Here is a 22,469-nt window from a genome sequence, read left to right as displayed (position 1 = left end):
CACCTCTGAGCTCCCTAGAACCACGTACCAATACCACTTCACACACTGTTCTTCAGTATGCTTGCCTCCACGTAGGCAAAGGTGCTCCACCAAGATTGTTGAAAGAGGGAAAGACAGTTGGAAATATGGAGGAAATGAACCCCCTCCTTGTATATGCGTTTTCTTCTAGACTAAGAACCTGCTAAGAAAACAGGAGAGCTCTGGAGTGTGTTGGCTCAATAATGCAACCTGAAGCATGAAAGATTTGGCACCTGGAAAAAATAGATTCTATGGTGGAGTGAACCCCTTAAGCATTATGTCCCAGTGTCTGAAACAACACCCAGTACTCAAAGGAGAGCCAGCCAGCCCCAGAGGGAGCTGGGTCTGGTTATCCTACTTCTGCCCCAGCATTCCCTACTAGAAATCAGTTGGGAAATGAATGAATGCCTGTGGAATTAAGGGGCTGCCTCACTAAATAGGGAAGTCTGTTCTCTAAAGGCATAAAGTCTTCATTAAATGATGTTACTCTTTTCAATATAAAAAATTAGTCGTTTTACAGTTGTTAATCTTGTTTAAGCCTTCAGTGACTTCCCTGTGCACTTAGAAACTCCTGCTTCCAGACCAGGACCTAAGTGGCTCTGAACTGGTGATCATCCTGTCTCAGCCTTCCAAGCCACGGGGATTATCATCAGCATAATTTATAAACATCCCCTTCCCCACTAGTTGCAGCCCACCATATCTAGAAACCACACAGCCAGAACCATTCCCCCACTGTCTTTCCTGCTACTCTGTGTGCTTTGCAGGTAACCAGAGAAGAGCCAAAGAAGTTCGTTTGGAATAGTTACTTTCCTTTCATCTTCCTGGTCTACAAAGTCATTGTAGTTTATTCCTAATTCCTAAAGTATTAACACAAATTATCCTTTTGATTATTAAATATTTATTGGCATGATTTTAGATAAGCTAACTCTGGCTGATAGTGGCACTCATGGAAGACTTTGGAGGAAGTGGTATTTGAATGAGGGACAAATAGGAATTCACAGTTTGAGGGTTTAGGGTACAGGGAGGTCACTTCAGAGCATTGTAGCACTGGAGGCTTTAATATCACGGTGACCCACAATAATGCTGACAACAAGGGTATGGCACATATTATTGTCCCATATCTGGATATAAGCCTCATTCCCAAAGCTCTGAACAATAAGGTTGACTCAGAACAGAGGACAGTAGCACTTTTCAGGGAAACCGTCAGTGCCAGCCATTGGGCCCATGTGTCTGCGGGCAAAGGCGCATTGTTGTGATGGGACAATGCTACTGCTGGGGAGTAGGAGGGGAGCTGCTTGGCCAATGGGCTGATTGTTATTTGTGGGAAGCCACTAGCTCTGCCCCTGGCACATCTCAGTCACTGCAGACTTTGGAAGCAGGTGACTTTTCTAACAGCATCACACTGTGATACATCACCAACATATCCTTTAAGGTGAGAGGACATTTTTTCTCCCTAAGTTGTATTACCTTGAAAGATAGGGTGATAACAGGAAAATATGCAGCTTATGTTCTGTGACCGCCCCACTACCCAGTTCTTACTTATTCTCAAGGCAGACATTGCTAATCAACCTCTGCTCTCTGACTATGTCTGGGGGTGCACTAAAATTCTCAACCACTCTAAACCACTACCGATCAGAATCGCAAAGCCAAGCCATTGTGCACACTAAGCTTCCAATCACAGCTTGTTCACTTATGAGATTCATGACTGGGCAAGTTAAATTTTTTTTTCCCTATCTGAAGTGAGGATAATGATAGGTTCTATGAACTTTATAATGCAATATAAGAATAGTATTTAGTGTCAAGCCTTTGATATATAGGTGTTCAATGAAAGAGTTCTTACTGTTATTACTATTCTTACTCTCCATTATTATCTGTTGTTATTATTGCTGTTTTATTTTATCCATCCTTCAATGTTAAATGCCACCTTTACCTCACTCATCTCATTTTGTCAGGTTAAGAGGGTAAGGATAAGACTTGGAAAGTCAAGATTGTCTGTTTTCTCTTATATATGGAAGCTAGAGAGAAAAAAGGAAGAGAGAAATGGGGAGGAGGATCTCATGAAAACCAAAAGGAGATCAGTAGAATAGGGGAAAGGGACCAGGGGTTGGGAGGCAGGAAAAAAGGGGAAAAACTGGGGAAAGATATTGGCCAAATCATACTGATATGTTGCATGCATGTATGAACATGTGACAACAGATCCCACCATTGTGCCCAATTCTAATACATCAGTTAAAAAATATGGAAGGAAAAAAAGAGGGTAAGGCTTATTATTACTAACTCAAAGTCAAGAAAACTGATTTAGAGAATTTGATTTGTCCCATGACTGTCCATGTTGTTCTAATTGCTGTGAGAGACACACACACACGATGCCCCCACTCCTGACAGTGCTGGGTTTACTCCTGGTGGGTTGACAGGATCAATGCTACCATGAGATGCAGTCACATCTACACTGTCTCTTAGCTTCTGCCTGGCCTGGCAGTGGCCTTCCACTCACTGGAAGACTGTATCACTGGTCTTTTTACAAAGAAACTCACACTCATGATCTAAGTTCAGGGTCTGGCCCCTGAGACACCAGAGGAGCAGCTCTTTCATAAAACCTCTGGGAGGTTTCCTGAGGCCCATGTAGCATGCTTCCCACGCAGTGTACCTCCAGAACCTGCAAGAGCACAGATCAGGGAGCCCTTCAGCCCAGGGCTGCGCAGGTGGCTCCACACCTGGCTGGCTCTGCCCCAAGTCTCCTGTCTTGATACCAACTCACCTCTCCACAAAAGCTAGTCATATTCACCAACTTTGCATCATATAAGCGACAGCTAGCAAGTTCACAGTAGGATATGAAATGAACATTTTCTGCAGTATTTCTCAAGGGAGAGGCTCTTGGGATAACAAAGATTATTCTAAATCTAGAGCTTTAGACAAGCTGAGCATGAGGCCACTGTGTTTATTGAGGGCAGATGACTACTGTAGCACATGCCTTTTCTTAGCTTTCAGGTCAAACTCACACACTTATTTATTCGTATTTTTGAAGACATCATTTCTCTTCTCAAAGTCTAGTTTTGATAACAGTAAAGGAGAAGCAGAGGGTTCAGTGAGGGGGAGCAGTGGATGTCTCTGCTCCCCTCAGCAACATCAGGCCCAATGCCATAAGGAGACAAGGGGAGGTCACAGCCCCGATTCACTGAGGTGCCACTGTTCTGGTCTCCTCATCCGGAAGAAACCCAGTTTCCTCATCATGAGCCACTCATCATGTGTGGGTACGAGGCATACCCACTGGGATACCTCACGGGGGAGGGGAGAGAACCATCCTGGGGAGGGAAATTTCTGTTCTGCACTACAGGTATTTACTTTCTGCACTGTTTGAGTGCTTTAAAATAACAAGTATTAGATTAGTAATTAAAAAAAACTATTTAAATAGGTGCCTTGTCACAACTGACACATTGAATAAACAAGCACAATGGTACTAGGTATAAGGCTTTACTAGGGAGCTTTTTAGTATGAAGCTGAGATTTAACACTAATCCAGCAGCCTTAGATAATCAACTGGCATTAGGACTGGTGGAGAAAACACTGAGTCATTTGTTGAAACAACACCTACTTATCAATACTGATTAAGTATCAGATATTATAGTACTCACTGGTAGGGCAGACAATCTAAAGCCTATTGCAGAAGACAAGAAAAATGTGTATATACATGTGCACGTGTGTAAATAAAAATAAAACCAATGAACAATTAGTGGTACACACAGAATACTGAAAGTGGGTGTATGTGCGTGTAACTGAAATTCTTTGGACACATACATAAACATGTTGGGACATTTATAATGAAAGTTTAGGAGGTAAGTTCTCATATTAAATATAAAGTTAATCTTCAGCCTGCATTATTTTCTTTTACATCTGTAATACTGGGGTCCTTTTTAAAGAGGTGTAAGAAATATCAATCTTCCTTAAACTCAAGCTTGATTATAAGGTTCTTATTTATCTACGTAAGACTAGATAATACTTTATTGTAGCCTTCCAATTTTATTGCTGTATGGAAGCCAAACTAGACTATATCAGTAATAACTCAAAGAATTCCAGGGGCTGGGAATGTGGCTCAGGCGGTAGCGTGCTCACCTGGCATGCGTGCGGCCCGGGTTCGATCCTCAGCACCACATACCAACAAAGATGTTGTGTCTGCCAAGAACTAATCTAATAACTAAAAAATAAATATTAAAAAAAATTCTCTCTCTCTCTCCTCTCTCACTCTTAAAAAAAAAAAAAAAAGAATTTCAGCATTCTGCTCTAAGAAGAAAGTACCTTGGGTATAAATCATCAATACTTGCAATTATTTCCACACGAATACCAATGGTTGATGAAACCATTTTTTTACTGGTCCTTGACCTAAATGTGGGATATTTTGGAATCCAAACATGGTTCCTAAGGACCTTTTATTCTGAAGTGCCAGCCACCCCCATATCCACCCTATTAACTTAGCCAAAGGTGCAATTACTTCCAGGCTTGGGCAATGAGAACATTGTTATCACAATTTATATCCTACAGTCAGAAAAAAACAAAGTGTGAGCTATTGTTGGTTGTCAAAACATGGCAGCTGCTGACCCAACAGTAGCAATTCTTTATAAACTAGGAGAGGCCACTGATGTTTCTGATGACAAAATTTGAAGTGCCACTGGTCTTTGACTCAACAGTTTTCAGAGTAGGAAGACTACCCAATGATCCCAGAACAGATTAAAACAAATTAATAAATCCAACATTCAATGCAATGACTTTAGACTTAGGAGATGTTATAGCGCCACAGTGCCTACAATATGGAATCATGGTATCTGTACATCAATATATGTTTATACTGAACATACAACACAAATTCTACACACTTTCTGCCCTGATGATAACATCCTCAGTAGAGAATGTCTGCTTTAGACTTTGTTAAAAACACATTTTTCAATAACATAATTAAGCATGAATTTTTTAACCTAAAGGTTCAACAGTTAAATGGCATATATGTAATAGTTTTTCTAACAATTTACTTACTTTACTCCTCCCCACTGATTATATAGAGTATATAATTTTATTTATCTTTTACTACTGAGTACTATTTCTAGGTTTGACTTATTTATCTTGCTTTGGTTATTTAATCAGAAAGCCTAAAATAATCTCCCAAATATCTTGTAGATCAAGAAATATGAAGATAGAAGATGGGAGGAGAGGGGAGGGGAGGGGAGGGGGCATAGGAAAGGCAGCAGAATACAACAGACACTAGTATGGCAGTATATATAAACGTGTATGTGTAACCAGTGTGATCCTGCAACCTGTACATGTGGTAAAAATGGAAGTTCATAACCTACTTGAATCAAATGAATGAAATATGATATGTCAAGAGCATTGTAATGTTTTGAGCAGCCAAAAAAAAAAAAAAAAGAAATATGAAGCTAAGATGGCATATTACACATAGATCATAATTGAAACTATGTATGTATTTGGGCCTAGGAATCTCATATACTTGCAAAAGTATACCAAGCTGTGTGTTTTATAATATCAAAACCTAATCTAAACATAATAGAACATGATCTAAATGTCCACTGATATAAGAATAGTCGAATGAATAATAATAATAAATACAGCAGAGCTATAAGATATTCCAGGTAGTTGGGCACTGAATGCAGACATAAAATGTGCCAAGACATATGATTAAGTGAAAAACATAAGGAGTAGATGGTCCAGATGATCTAACTCAACCTGTGTACATCCCATAAAGGTCACATATACATGTACTATAATCATTATAAAAATACTTATGGAGGAAACCCCTGTAAACTTTTGGTGTTGATTACTGGAAGATGTTGTTGTACCATATCAATGCATTACTTTTTTTCCAGAAGCTATTAGAATACCAATTTTAAATTATTTCTAATATTTATAATGACTGTCATATTAAGTTGATAACTAATATCAAACTATCTTTGGATTTTTTAAATCATTAAAAAAAAATGGTACTTTAAAATCCCGTATGTTACGTAAACTCTTTTCTTCTCTGAGATCTTAGCTGGGGCATTAGTCTAGAGGGGAATTAAGACAGTCAGCAACCATGAAAAAGAATGGAGGGGCTGGGGATGTGGCTCAAGTGGTAGCACGCTCGCCTAGTATGCATGAGGCACTGGGTTTGATTCCCAGCACCACATAAAAATAAAGATATTATGTTAAAAAATGGGACTTACTTAAACTAAAAAGTTTTTTCTCAGCAAAAGAAACAATAAGAGAGGTAAACAGGGAGCCTACATCATGGGAACAAATTTTTAATCCTCACACTTCAGATAGAGCCCTAATATCCAGAGTATACAAAGAACTCAAAAAATTAGACAATAAGATAACAAATAACCCAATCAACAAATGGGCCAAGGACCTGAACAGACACTTCTCAGAGGAGGACATACATCAATCAACAAGTACATGAAAAAGTGCTCACCATCTCTAGCAGTCAGAGAAATGCAAATCAAAACCACCCTAAGATACCATCTCACTCCAGTAAGATTGGCAGCCATTATGAAGTCAAACAATAACAAGTGCTGGCGAGGATGTGGGGAAAAGGGTACTCTTGTACATTGCTGGTGGGACTGCAAATTGGTGCGGCCAATTTGGAAAGCAGTTTGGAGATTCCTGGGAAAGCTGGGAATGGAACCACCATTTGACCCTGCTATTGCCCTTCTCGGACTATTCCCTGAAGACCTTAAAAGAGCATGCTACAGGGATACTGCCACATCGATGTTCATAGCAGCACAATTCACAATAGCTAGACTGTGGAACCAACCCAGATGCCCTTCAATAGATGAATGGATAAAAAAAGTGGCATTTATACACCATGGAATATTACGCAGCACTAAAAAATGACAAAATCATGGAATTTGCAGGGAAATGGATGGCACTAGAGCAGATTATGCTTAGTGAAGCTAGCCAATCCCTAAAAAACAAATACCAAATGTCTTTTTTGATATAATGAGAGCAACTATGAACAGAGTAGGGAGGAAGAGCAGGAAGAAAAGATTAACTTTAAACAGAGACATGAGATGGGAGGGAAAGAGAGAGAAAAGGGAAATTGCATGGAAATGAAGGGAGATCCTCATTGCTATACAAAATTACATATAAGAGGTTGTGAGGGGAATGGGAAAATAAACAAGGAGAGAAATGAATTACAGTAGATGGGGTAGAGAGAGAAGATGGGAGGGGAGGGGGGATAGTAGGGGTTAGGAAAGGTAGCAGAATACAACAATTACTAATAGGGCATTGTGTAAAATTGTGGATGTGTAACCGACGTGATTCTGCAATCTGCATTTGGGGTAAAATTGGGGGTTCATAACCCACTTCAATCTAATGTATGAAATATGATATGTCAAGAGCTTTGTAATGTTGTGAACAACCAATAAAAAAAAAGAAAAAAAAGATATTATGTTAAAAAAAAGAAAAAGAATGGAAATAAATAACTAAAAACTGAGATGGATGATAAGAAAGTAAAGTATGAGGTATAAAAGTTCAACCTAGTTTGAAAATGAATAAGTATAGATAAGGCTTTTTTTGAGAAATAATATATAAGCTCTGAGTTAGGAAGTAGCTTCCACTGAATTTTTTATAATGACACCTAAAATGACTGTCACATAGTATATGATGAACGCCAGACTAATTAGATGGTACATGTTTCAGCGCAGAGTTTCCCGGTACCAAAGGCTGAAGCAGGAAGCGGGTGAAGTCTTGAAGCACAGAAAAGCTATCTCCGTGTCAGTTCTCCTGACAGGTGAGTGGAAGGCAGGTGGGCATGCTCTGACTGCTCTCCCCACCCACCACCATTCCCACTGATCAAGTCAGAAAATGTCCATCTTAAAGGCCTGAGAGAAGGGTTAACTTTGATCCACTTATCAGTTTCATTCCGTTGTTAAGTCAGCTCTGCATTGCTGTGATCAAAATACCTGACCAGAACAACTTAAGAAGAGGAAAAGTTTATTTGGGGCCCATGATTGCAGAGGTTCAGTTCATGGTCAGCTGAGTCCACTGCTCTGGGCCTGAGGTCAGGAAGACCATCACACTGCTCCTGGCAGAGGAAAGCTGCTCTGCTCATGAAACAGAGAAAACGTGCACAAAACGTCAGGAAGATGACAAGATCTAATCCCCCAGGGCAAGCCCCCAATGACCTACTTCTTCTAACTATGCCCCACCTGTAGCAGCTGCCACCAATAATCCATTCAGATCATTAACCCATCAAGTGAATTGATTCACTGATGATGTTGGGGGTTCTTGTAATCTAATCATCTCAACTCTGAGCATTCCTCATTAACAATAAGCTTTTTGGAGGACATCTCATATCCAAATCATAATGACTTAAAAATCTAGCCACATTTTTTCAATAAGAAAAGAAAGCGTTCATGGTTTGAATATTACTTAGATAATCACTCCTTGGCTTTTCAGCAATCTGATCAGTCAAACGCTGCTGCTGAGCACAGTCCTTGCATCTGGAGTGTACAACTTGGAAATAAGCCACTTGCTCCAGGTGCCTGGCAAGTCGAAGAAACACCGGGGCCAAGTTTGAAAGACCAATGTGATCAAACCACCCCTGGCAAAGTGGGGAGTGAGGAGGCACAGACAGATTTAGGATGCCAACTGCTGGTGATAGAAGACCATTAGCTGAAGAAATGGCACATTTGGTCATAGAATTGATCAAGTGTTGGTTTGAGATCCTGATTAAGATTGTACCCTCTTTCATAAAACAAGTGGGATTTCATCTCCTTGACATTGCTGGCTGCTTTGGCCCCATCAGGTCCAGAAGCAGAAGGCAGCCGCTGCCTACTTCACCCTCACGCTCACCTGAGGCTGCCAGCTTCAATTCTGGCTGACTTTGTGCCAGATGATTGCAGAGTTTTCCACATTTAAACACCACTGAGTTAAAAGATGATTAAATTTGCTTATTGCCACAACTTCATGGTGTATTATCCCTGTTTTATAGATGAAGAAAAAAGCTGAGTGCTCGCTTCGGCAGCACATATACTAAAATTGGAACGATACCGAGAAGATTAGCATGGCCCCTGCGCAAGGATGACACGCAAATTCGTGAAGCATTCCATATTTTTTATGTTCAAAACTCTAGAAAAATTAGGGATAACAGGATCATACCTCAACATTGTTAAAGCAATCTATGATAAGCCACAGGCCAGCATCATTCTGAATGGAGAAAAATTGAAGGCATTCCCTCTAAGATCTGGTACAAGACAGGGATGCCCTCTCTCACCACTTCTGTTCAACATAGTCCTTGAAACACTGGCCAGAGCAATTAGACAGGCGAAAGAAATTAAAGGCATAAAAATAGGAAAAGAAGAACTTAAATTATCACTATTTGCAGATGACATGATTCTATACCTAGCAGACCCAAAAGGGTCTACAAAGAAACTATTAGAGTTAATAAATGAATTCAGCAAAGTGGCGGGATATAAAATCAACACGCATAAATCAAATGCATTCCTGTATATCAGCGACAAATCCTCTGAAACGGAAATGAGGACAACTACTCCATTCACAATATCCCCCCCAAAAAATAAAATACCTGGGAATCAACCTAACAAAAGAGGTGAAAGACCTATACAATGAAAACTACAGAACCCTAAAAAGAGACATAGAAGAAGACCTCAGAAGATGGAAAAATATACCCTGCTCATGGATAGGCAGAACTAACATCATCAAAATGGCGATATTACCAAAAGTTCTCTATAAGTTCAATGCTATCCCAATCAAAATCCCAACAGCATTTCTTGTAGAAATAGATAAAACAATCAGGAAATTCATATGGAATAATAAAAGACCCAGAATAGCAAAAACAATGCTAAGCAGGAAGTGTGAATCAGGCGGTATAGCGATACCAGACTTCAAACTATACTACAGAGCAATAGTAACAAAAACAGCATGGTACTGGTACCAAAACAGGCGAGTGGACCAATGGTACAGAATAGAAGACACAGTAACCAATCCGCAAAACTACAACTATCTTATATTTGATAAAGGGGCTAAAAGCATGCAATGGAGGAAGGATAGCATCTTCAACAAATGGTGCTGGGAAAACTGGAAATCCATTTGCATCAAAATGAAACTGAATCCCTTTCTCTCGCCATGCACAAAAGTTAACTCAAAATGGATCAAGGAGCTCGATATTAAATCAGAGACACGGCGTCTGATAGAAGAAAAAGTCGGCTATGATCTACATACTGTGGGGTCAGGCTTCAAATTCCTCAATAGGACACCCATAGCGCAAGAGTTAACAACCAGAATCAACAAATGGGACTTACTCAAACTAAAAAGTTTTCTCTCAACAAAAGAAACAATAAGAGAGATAAACAGGGAGCCTACATCCTGGGAACAAATCTTTACCCCACACACTTCAGATAGAGCCCTAATATCCAGAGTATACAAAGAACTCAAAAAATTAGATAATAAGATAACAAATAACCCAATCAACAAATGGGCCAAGGACCTGAACAGACACTTCTCAGAGGAGGACATACAATCAATCAACAAGTACATGAAAAAATGCTCAACATCGCTAGCAGTCAGAGAAATGCAAATCAAAACCACCCTAAGATACCATCTCACTCCAGTAAGATTGGCAGCCATTAAGAAGTCCAACAACAACAAGTGCTGGCGAGGATGCGGGGAAAAGGGTACACTTGTTCATTGTTGGTGGGACTGCAAATTGGTGCAGCCAATTTGGAAAGCAGTATGGAGATTTCTTGGAAAGCTGGGAATGGAACCACCATTTGACCCAGCTATTCCCCTTCTCGGTCTATTCCCTAAAGACCTAACAAGAGCATGCTACAGGGACACTGCTATATCAATGTTCATAGCAGCACAATTCACGATAGCAAGATTGTGGAACCAACCTAGAAGCCCTTCAATAGATGAATGGATTAAAAAAATGTGGCATTTATACACAATGGAGTATTACTCTGCAATAAGAAATGACAAAATCATAGAATTTGGAGGGAAATGGATGGCATTAGAGCAGATTATGCTATGTGAAGCTAGCCAATCCTTAAAAAACAAATGTCAAATGTCTTCTTTGATATAAGGGGAGTAACCAAGGACAGGGTAGAGACGAAGAGCTGGAGAAGAAGATTAACATTAAACAGGGATGATAGGCGGGAGGAAAAGTGAGAGTTAAGGGAAATTGCATGGAATTGGAAGGTGAGCCTCAGGGTTATACACAATTACATATAAGAGGAAAGCAGGAGTAGGAGAAAAATTATATAAGTGGAAGAAACGATTTATAGTAGAGGGGATGGAGAGAGAGAAGGGGAGGGGAGGGGAGGGGGGACAGTGGAGAATGGGATAGACAGCAGAATACATCAGTCACTAGAAAGGCAATTTGCAAATCAATGGAAATGTAACTGATGTGACACAGCTATCTGTATACGGGGTAAAAATGGGAGTTCATAACCCACTTGAATCAATCTGTGAAATATGGTATATTAAGAACTATGTAATGTTTTGAACAACCAACAATAAAATAATTAAAAAAAAAGAACATAGAAAAACAGATGTAATTAATAAATGAAGAAATTCTATGCTCTTGGATGAGATGATTTAATCATCTGAAGATGTTGATTATCTTCTAATTAATATTTAAATTAAAGCAACTGAATTAAAAATTTAAGTCAAATTTCTGTGAAACATGATAAATGTACTCCAACATGCACATAAAAACTATCTCTACCAACAAATAATTTCTCACTAGAAAAGAAGATTTTAAAAAAGGAATTTACCCTGCAAAACATTTTTGTAAGGTGGAAGTTTGGTTTTTTTTTTTTTTTTTGTTGTTGTTGTTTTAAGTCCCCCATGGAATTAACAGAAAAACCAATAAATAGACATAAGGGATTATTAGAGATCTAAGATATTATAAGAACCTAAAAGACAATAAAGTAGTACTATAAATCAAAAAAAAAAAAAAAAAAGCTGAGAGGGTGGGGAACTTGCCCAAGGACTCACAGTTTTTATGTAGCAGAATTCTCTGCCTACAGCTAAATGCTTGCTTGACCTGAGAGCTATTCCTGAAAGCTTCTCAGCAGGCTGTCATCTAGGGGCATGGTTCTCAGGCTGGCTGGACATGACAAAATCACCTCCAAGCACTGAAAGAATCCCAAAGCCCAGAACCTATGTCATACCAACTGGGCCCAACCTTGGCTTTGGGAGCCCTGATGGGTCGTCGCCTTGGAGACCTCACCCTGCAAGAGCTGCCCTCCTGAACACTTCCCTGAGGCCCTCCTCTATGAACCTGTGGAAGAAGTGGTTCCTCAGGTAACCAGTTAAAAAAAGCTGCCCACCTAAGAATCATTAGCATCCTAGAAGAAAACCCTTTGTCCTGAATTTTAAGCCTGTTAGTTCTGCGAACTTTCACAGTCAATGTCTTCTGGTGGGTATGTCCTTCTTCTTTTCTTCACTGAACCACTGACAAGATGTTGTCTAATTGCTTTCCTGAGGAGGTGGCCCATGCTTAAGGCATCCAGACTTTCAATTTCATGTGAAAAGGACCATGTGCTGGCTTCTGGATTTTGTAATGGGAACCAATAAATAAAGTACAACCATTAGGGACTCTAAGTATGGCAAAAAATTGAAAAGAAAGCTAAAAAGAGCCTGAAATAAATGTGGACCCAGTCAAGATTAATGTCAAAGCCAAAAAATTTACTAGGATCACAAATGTGGTTAGTCATCTTGTTTCTACAGAAAACCTGGTTCCTTTGGGGGAAACTCTTCATCTCTTTTTGGACCAATACCAGATTATGAGAACGGTAACAATTCCAGTGCCAAGACTAACAGCTTTCTCCAGTTATTTCCACCAGGCAGGCTTAACTAGGTTTCAAAACTGTATGAAGAAATCGAACTTTTTTTCCCCCGAGCGATGACCGATGACAATTTCATTGGGAGACACCCTGAATCATGATATATAACACTGCTTGTATAGTTTCTCCCTTAACCTAATCCAATAATCAACAAAAGCAAGAGACAACAAGGAAAGATGGAAGGAAGGAAGGAAGGGAGGGAGGGAGGGAAGAAGGAGGAGAAAGTCATTCTGATCCTCAGTTTGCCACACCCTTAAGACGAGGGACTGAAAATGTCCTTTTTTATAAATCCAGCTGTAACCTTCTATGAGCTTAAGTTATGAGTACAAGAAATGGTGGCAACATACGTCATTACATTTGTGCTTTTCATAAACAGTTCCTCCTTAGCAATCTGAAGACCCAGTAGATATTCACCACCTTCGAAAGCAGCACATTATTTTTTTTCTGAAAATTTCATTGTTGTTCACAGTGACAGAAATACTACCATATGGCATACCAAAGAAGGTCAATTTAATGGATAGTCACCTACAAATATTTATTAAGGATAAATGCCTAATTGGTGATAGGCCCTCTGTTATGTCTTCCTCCTCACTGAAAAGAATTTGGATATTGGGTGGGGTTTCTTCCTGTGGCTGCTTAGCCCTTTGCTCCTGGCTTTCCCACCATATTTTTTTCCACTATTCTCTCAGAAAAATCAATCCTTTTAAGAAGAGCACAGGCCATCCAAGCAACACTCCAGAACCTTATAGCAGAGTTTAGTTTAAGAGATCAGTCAAATCTCTTGAAAAGAGCTGGAAGGAAAATGATATTCCTTTCTAAACCACATCTTTTGTTGATTTTTGAAAAAAGACAGGAATACACAGAAGTACAGGAAATTCTGGGGGGTTTCTAATAGATTCCTGGGCCTGAAGATCTGGTTAGATCTATAGAAGATGAACTGTACAGGGCAGGAAGGGGAGAGCCAGCCTCCCATCATCTGGGTCCCTTACATCAGAAACATGGTGGTTCTAAAACACAAGATCAAGTCACCATCACGAGATCAGAGGGATAAGACTGACAGGGATGGACTGAAGTCTGTTGATTGACAGGACTTGGCAGAGTGTCTGATTTCTAGCAGCTGATCAGCGATCTCTCAGAAGGCTGTGTGCCTTCTGAGAAAAATTTACTCTGGTCTATTCATTTTTTAAGAGTTAGGAACATACTTAAACTTTCCCATGTCATTCAGCTATTTCTGTGCTTTTCTTTCATCCTCATGCATTTTATCTTTTAAGGTCAATCTGTTAGATTTCAATTCTACCACCCTGCCCCAGAACCGCCTTTTCTTTTTATGAAGTCATTTAGTTTTAACTCTCAAGGTAGAAAAAGCTTAAAATGTCATTGAGTGTGCTTTCACAAATTATCTAAAATGTCTTTGAGGGAAAACGTCTTCAAGTGAGTTGTGCCTGTGATACTGCCCAGGGCCCTTAGGCATTGGTGAATAAGGACTCAATGAGCATTTTTGAGCTATGACATTTTTGACTATCAGTAGGGTTAGGTGACACAAAGGTTTCCAAAAGTCTGGGGATCTTGCTTTTTCTTGTTCCCCAGCTGAACTCCAAGGCTTTTATAAACTTCCTTGGGGAGAATATCTTCAATAATTTGAAGATAAACACAGAGAGAAATGTGAATTCCTCTACCTTTGCCTTTGACTTCCCAGCCACCTGTAAAAAGGAGGAGATTGATGCTTTAGGGCTCCTCCTCTGGAGAAGCAAGTTTCCATTGCTGTTTAAGAACTCAAAAGGAAAGATAAGCCTAGTTCACCACTGGCAGAGAGTTGGTTTGCGTACCTCACTTTCTGGCCTGCTCCTTTCCTTGCCTCATTCTTTTCTCAAAATTCACAGTCCTTCCAAACTTTAGGTTACAAAACACAGATCCTTCTCCATCTCTGAAGAAAATTCCCATTATTTCTCAATTAGATGTTAAGATTAGATAAATTTGACTAAAAGAGGGGCTGACAGAAACTCCCTTATTCTTCCTGGGGAGTAGTAACATTTCAACCTTTAAAACGTTAGAGGTGCTAAATGATTTTAGACAGGGAATGGTAAGTTTTTAATTATTCATTAATTCCAGAATGCCCTATACATGCCAGGCACTATTTTACATAAAGAAGGAATGACTTGTAGTTTGGGGACCTGGGGAAGTTTAGGAAAAAATGTGAATAAGATATTAGGTTCTGAGGAGGCAGCAGTTAACAGATGGGAATCACATTTCTTGAGGTTTAAAGCAGAGAGACAGACAGTATGTCAGGAAATAAATAGTATGCCCCTCAGTGATAAGGAAGGTAGGGAGTGTTGAGTGGGGTACAGCATGTTTAGTTCTATAATTAATATGTTCATGTTTAGATAGAGAGAACTCAATAATATGGTGACAGTTAAGCAGAGACTTAAAGGGAGTGATGGGGAGTATGCTCTGTGGTTGCTCTCCTTCCATGACTAGCCTGGATCCCCAGGTCAAACCGAGCCCCCTGCCTTTGTCTCCTGCAGATGGAGCTGGAGCTGACTCACTAGGAGACCTGAGTCTCTTGTGTCATCTAAAACTTTATATCTAGGAATTCTGTATATCAAAGGACATAGTCAACAAAGTGAGAAGGCCATGTACAAAATGGGAAAAAAATGTGCAAATCATCACACGTGTTAGTAGCTAGAGTACATAAAGAATGCCTACAATTCAATATAGCAAACAGATAATTCAATTACAGAATGAACAGTAGACGTGAATATACATTTCTCCAAACATGATATACAAATGAGCAATAAGCACATGAAATGATGCTCACCCTCACTCATCATCAGGACAATGTAAATAGGAGGGACACTAATAAAAACAAATAAATAAATAAATGAAAAATGTTGGCTAGAATGTGGAGAAAATAGAACTCCTGTGTCCTGTTGGACTATAAAATGGTGCAATAACTATGGAAAATGGTATGGTAGTTTGCATGTTTTCATTAACATAAAAAAACTAGAACCACCATATGAATCACCAGTTCTATCTCTGCATATATGGTTTATCCAAAACAATTGAAAACATGCTCTTGAAGAATTGTCTGTATGTGTGTGTACTTGTAGCAATATTCTCAACAGCCCAAAGGGAAGCAATTTACATGTCCATTGGTGGATGAATGAATAAACAAAATGTGATGTGTCATACAGTGGAATATTATTTAGCCTTAAGGAGAAAGAAAATTCAGATACATGCTACAACATGGATGAACCTTGAGGACATTATATTCAGTGAAATAAGTCAGTCACAAAAAGAAAACGCCTGGGCTGGGGTTGTGGCTTAGTGATAGAGTGCTCACCTAGCACAGGTGAGGCCCTGGGTTCAATCCTCAGCACCACATAAAAATAAATTAATTAAAGATAAGAGAAAATACCCGATGATTCAGCTTATGGGATATCTAAAATAAAGTTCATAGATACAGAAAGTAGAAGGTTTTCAATGGCTGAGGCAAATGGAAATGGGGAGTTATCTTTTAATGGATATGGAGTTTAAGTTTTGCAAGATGAGGAAGTTCTACACATTGGCTCTACAACAATGTGAATATAGTTAACACTACTCAACTACACATGTAAGAATGGCTGACATGGTAAATTTAATTTTATGTTTTTTACCCCTCACCATAAAAATAAAGAACATTGGAGAGGCCTTTAGATGTCTTCAAATCTAAACTCCTATACTCTGTGGAATCACTTCCACAATGCCAATTAAGTAGATGACTTTTTTTGGGGGGTACCAGGGATTGAACTCAGGAGCACTTGACCACTGAGGCACATCCCCAGCCGTATTTTGCATTTTTATTGAGAGACAAGGTCTCATTAAGTTGCTTAGAACCTCGATTTTGCTGAGGCTGGCTTTGAACTCATGATCCTCCTGTCTCAGCTTCCTGAGCTGCTGGGATTATAGGTGTGAGCCATCATGCCCGGCAGTGGATGACTTTTTAAAATATTAGTGGGAAAAGGAAGGAAGGAAGGAAGGAAGGAAGGGAGGGAGGGAGGGAGGGAGGGAGGAAAAAAAGAAAAGAAAGACCCCGACAAATCAGAAAGGCCAACATAGGAGACATGTACCTTTGATAAAAACACAACAATGACTGTGAAGTAAATCAAAGGTTTTGACAATGATGAGATGAAAAGCTTGAAACAAAACGTGATCAAAACTACAGACATAGTAGTGCTGCATTGTTAATTTGAAGATAGAAACACACAGGAAGCAGATGAGAAAAACTGAGCGCCAGGATCACACAGTCCCAGCCCGAATCTTGCTGGGCATCTTCGAAGAAATTGCCTGATAATCACTGAGCACTCAATCTATAAACTGAATCTGCTTATGAGTAAAAATGAAGAATTGGGATGAGTGCTAATAAAAAGACCATAAATGTCTTGGGAAGAAAATGTTATGAAGTTCAAGAGCAGATGAGGATGAGACCAGAACTCTTCTGTATATAACTACGTGACAACATGACAAGCTAGTTTAAGTTTTCACCATAGAATATGGATTCAGCCATGATCCACAAACCCTTTGGACCACCACAGAAATCTCGCATTAAGGAACCACTTCTGGTACTGTTACGTGTAACTATCAGGACTGATTAATTTCACCTGCTTGAGACGAGCCTCCAGTACCTAATTATGAGCAAAACCCAAAAGGGTACAGACATTCTTTTAGAAAACTTTGATTGAATTAGATTGTTTCTATCTGGGTTTATTCTCCTAGAAAAGCTTATTCTCTGCCTAACACATACTAGGTTCTGTTTAATATCAAGGTGTTTTAGTCAGCCTTTTCACTGCTGTGACTAAAAGACCCACCAGAACTGTAGAGGAGGAAAAGTTCATTTGCAGGCTCAGGGTTTCAGGTGTTAGTCCACAGAAGGCTGGCTCCACTCCTTGGGGCTCGAGGTGAGGCAGGACATCATGGTGGGAGAGTAGAGTGGAGGGGAACAGCTTGACCATCAGGAAGCAGAGAGAGGGAAAGAGAGACTGCACTCCCCTGATACAAAATACATACCCCCTAGCCATGCCCCCCAGTTCCTACCTCCCCTAGCCACACACCCCTGCCTCCAGTTACCACTCAGTTGATCCCATTAGGGATTAATTCACTGATTAGATTAAGGTCATAGCCCAATCATTTCTCCTCCAAACCTTCTTTCACTGCCTCACACGTGAACATTCAGGGGACACCTCACATCCAAACCAAAAACACAATGGTTAAAAAAATAAGAAATCTGTTTTTACCAAACCCATATATGAATGGGAAACACTGTCAAATACATACAAATAGCTTAATAGTTTGGGGTTGATAATACAGCTGGGTGAAGTGACAGTGACCAGGGATGGGGGGCAGGGACATCTGCTGAGATGAGAGAAGTCGTCTCAGAAGAGGTGACAGCGGATAAACTGCAAAGCACACCGAGCTGGCTATGCTTGACATACCAGGCCAGGGAGGCTGGCTGTGCCTCAGCTGTGATGAGATACAGCATAGAACAGAGCTTGCAGGGCCTTTGAGGATCTTACAGGGCCCCCAAAGAGCAACACTAACAGCCCAAATAATGAAATTCATTTTATTCTAACGGCACTGTCCACACATTGGTGGGGTTTAACACTGGCTGCCATATGGAGATTGGACTGTAATATCAGACATCATAATGAATATGATTTCGATAATCAGCATATGTCATTTATGGATTTTAGTAAAGAACATTTATTCTTGTTTTGACATAAGAAGTCAATCAAAGAGAATATTTGGAAGAATACCGCATCTCTGATACCCAAAGATGTTGGTAGCTGGTTCATGGTAACAGTGGACATAAAAGCAGCAGACACATTTGTGTTGGATTCCAGCAGCTGACCACTATCGCACCACTGTTACGGGTGGTGCGATACAGTAAGGAAAAATAAAGGTTATTGACTTGAACAACAGGGTGGCTAATGATGCTAGATATTGAGATAAAGAGGAAAGGGATTAATTATTAACTTATTCAATATTGGTTAATTAAGCTATAGTAGGGAGTTGGTAGGATTGGCAAGAACATTTTTATAGTTTCAGATCATGTTGGGTCACCTAACAAAGACAACGCAGACTGATAGGAAGCAGGGTTGCAAGAGATTTGGCAAACTACATGTGCATGTGTTTGGAGGAATGTGAGGGGGGAGAGAATCAAGGAAACATTTCCCTCATGGAAACTCACAAGAGGGATGAGATGCTGCTCTGGGGCTGCCTTCCCTCTCAGGGCTCCCAGAGATGGCATGAGGCCAACCAGGAAGCTGATGGATAGCAATTTCCTCATGTGAAAGGTTACCAGAATACTGATGTTATCTCGGGTGCAAGCATCCAGTTAATAGTCCACAATGCTGGAAAAATGTCTGTAGAAAGGTCAGAAGCATAAAAATACATGAGTAAGAAGCAAGTATGCCAACTAGGCCAGAGGGTCACAGTCTGATACTTCTCCAGAGCAGCACACGGTGCATGGACCTCTCATGCCGTGTTGTCTCCCAACAGCCTTTGTTGTTCCACAGGGACAGCTGGTGTAGGGGCCTTTGGACTCTAGTGAGGAGAAAGGGTTATGCAAGCCCCTAAAATTATATAGAAATTTTAATTACAGTAAACAACAGAGGTTGCTACAAATGCTTATATTTCTAGGTACCCCCATCAGAAGCTCCAAATGAATAAATATTCCAGATGTTTTAATGCAAGTGGCTCACAGGTCACAATCTGAAAAACCCACAAGGTTTTCCTCAAAACAAGCCAAAAAAAAAAAAAAATCATATTCCTGTCTAATGAAAGGTATTCACAAAGTCTTTCTGGATTTAGCCCTCTTTAACAGTGCCCATCCCAACTGTGTACCACCAAGCAAAGATCATGAACTTTCCAGCCAAACTAACTAGTCCTGATCCTGCCAACCAGTAAGTATGGTCCCTTTTATTCTAAGCATCAGCTCCTTCATACTCAAAATAGGGACATTATATGAAATTATATGACATTTCATTATATGAAATTGAAGCCTGACATTTTGAAATATCACTGAATACAATAAGGATAGTCCTTAAGTGTAACATCTGAAGAAATGTGAATCCCTTACATCTAAACTATATTCAAGAATCACATCATTTCAGAGCTAGTGTCTTCATAGATCTAAACTACACATACAATACGGCCACATGAGAGCAGCACAGTAGTGGGAAACAGAAATACCCATCAATTTGGGTCATTATCTTGTGAACCATTCTATTGTTGAGGTGCCTTAGAGGTTCTCGGTGTGATTTGGGCAAGTACTCTGCTGTTAGCTTGCTGATCACCATTGGTGAATTATAACAATACTATCCAGTACTCATTAAGTTGTAGTGCCGGTAGCAGGACAGAAAAACAATTGTAAGAACTGAGCACTTTCTAGTGAAGAAACAAAGTTAAACATGACAATAAGTCACTAATAGTTAATTTGTACTTATTTCTTGTGCTTAAAATTACATTTTAAAGCACAAAATTACATGGATATAGAGATGAAGTTTCTGAACACACATTCCTACTTAACATTTACTTCTATGGGAAAATTTATATTGAATTATGAAAATTCTGAAATATTTGATTATTTGGAAATATTGAAGAAAATTATTCCGATAATAAAACGTGAAAATCCTAAAGCGATATTTTCTTTGTAGATGTGTCATAAGGATGAGTAAGCAGAGGTAAGGTATCTGGCATATGTCATCTAAATTGGTTTTGAAATTTAAGAGAAAAACTTCTAATTCTCTACTCTCAACAGAGGGGGACTGGTTGCTTTAAATCCAGGTATTCTTAAAATTTTTTGGAAGATGAAAAGTTTTCAGAACAGCCAACACTTCTCATCCAATACTGAGGCTTCTTCCTATTTGTTCCTCTTTCAAAGGTCTTGAAGAATTCCCTAAAAGTCACAAGGTAGACTGATTGGGATCCTCAGCTCCTACATGACTATGGCAGCCTGGCAGTGGATGGCTGATTTTCTTTTCCTTTCTATTCTGTAGTTTTAACTAGATGGGTTTTGAGCAGATGTTACTCTCCTTTGCATCCCATTAGTCCAAACCACAGAATGTTTCTGAGGACAAAATTCCTTTAGAAATAAGGATTAAATCTAGTCACTATTCTTGCTCCTTGACTCTGTGTTTTCCCCCCCAACTACAACACCGGTCATCTGAATGGGCTAAAAACCTGGCAGCTCTAAAAGGTAATTATTCTCACTTTTGGACTCCATTCAGTACACGAAACAATAAAAGCCTTCTGGAAGGTTTCCGGGCCCAGCTGTCTGACTCCACTTCCCATTCCGCAAAAATACAATGGTTTTTCATGGGCACCTATCATTAATGTGACAGCAGAGCGGCTTGGCCTTACCTTGTTCATATAGGTACTTGAACTACATTTACATTTTTAAATAAACAAACAATAATTTAAGGTTTCTGGCTGGATGAAGGAGGAGATAATTTTTTGAAAAAATAATAACAGCTTTTATTTTCTAGTTGGTGTTCAGTATAAAATATTTCTAATCAAAGGGACTTCTGGTAGCTGCTTTTAGACGAAAGGTTGCTTATTTTATTCATAATAATTAGAATCAATTTGATTGTGTTCTTTTTTTAGGATGTCTGCCTTTTGGTTGAAAGGTTACAAATACATGATTTTATTAAAATTTTAAGAGAGTTGTAAATTATAAACCTATTTAACATTTATAGAACATCTCACAGGGTCTTCCTATTCAAGGAAATGAGAGATAATGGACGGCCAGGCTAGCGTGATGATGATCCTCAGGTTGGAAACTTCCAGGGCCTTCTAGCATTTTCACGCAAAGGTTCTAGTAGAACTGTGTGAAGAGTTTGCTTTTACCAAAGCAAGCAAAGGGCACTCCTCAGGGTATTACAGCTTGCATATTTTATGGGAACCAAAAAGAATGAACGCTAATTTTATCAAAGCACTGGGTATAGCAATTGCAAGTAAAACATGAGGAATTACTTGGACATAACCAGTGTTTCAAATAGAGACTACAGTTTAAGTTATCCAGAACTTATACAATAGATCTAGAAAGAAGACCTCTACAAAGAAGATCTGCCCACATCTTTATTATTTGAATTACCCAACCCAGCAAATTTTACTCTGATAAATATATTGGGTAATGACCATGTTTACTTTAGTATAAAGTGTTTAAACAGGCAACATTAATAGTGAAGTTCAGTCTTCTCTTCATGAACAAGTATGGAGAGAGTAGTATATAAAAAAAACTCTGATGGGCTGGGGATGTGGCTCAAGTGGTAGCGCGCTCGCCTGGCATGCGTGCGGCCCGGGTTCGATCTTCAGCACCACATACCAACAAAGATGTTGTGTCCGCCGAGAACTAAAAAATAAATATTAAAAAAAAAAAATTCTCTCTGTCTCTCCCTCTCTCTTTAAAAAAAATAAATAAAAAAAATAAAAAAACTCTGTGAGCCCAAAATAACCATATACAGACTGCTTATAAGCCTGAATCTGCTTTCCAGGCAGTTTCAGAAATGTAGATCAATGCCAACCTTCTAGATTTCCTAGATGAAATTACTTTTAAGAG

The 22,469-nt window shown here is 39.4% G+C and overlaps 1 protein-coding gene across 3 annotated transcripts in view; it reads right to left on the bottom strand.

Moving 5' to 3' along the window:
- The window catches only part of ELOVL6 (ELOVL fatty acid elongase 6), a 125,795-nt gene that overhangs the window by 12,833 nt on the left and 90,493 nt on the right, over positions 1-22,469 (bottom strand). The window lies entirely within an intron of this gene.

The sequence above is a fragment of the Spermophilus citellus genome (assembly GCF_964194105.1).
Source record: "Spermophilus citellus genome assembly, chromosome: 8".
NCBI lineage: Eukaryota > Metazoa > Chordata > Mammalia > Rodentia > Sciuridae > Spermophilus > Spermophilus citellus.
The sequence above is the reverse complement of the archived record's forward strand: the minus strand, read 5'-3'. Positions and strand labels throughout refer to the sequence as shown.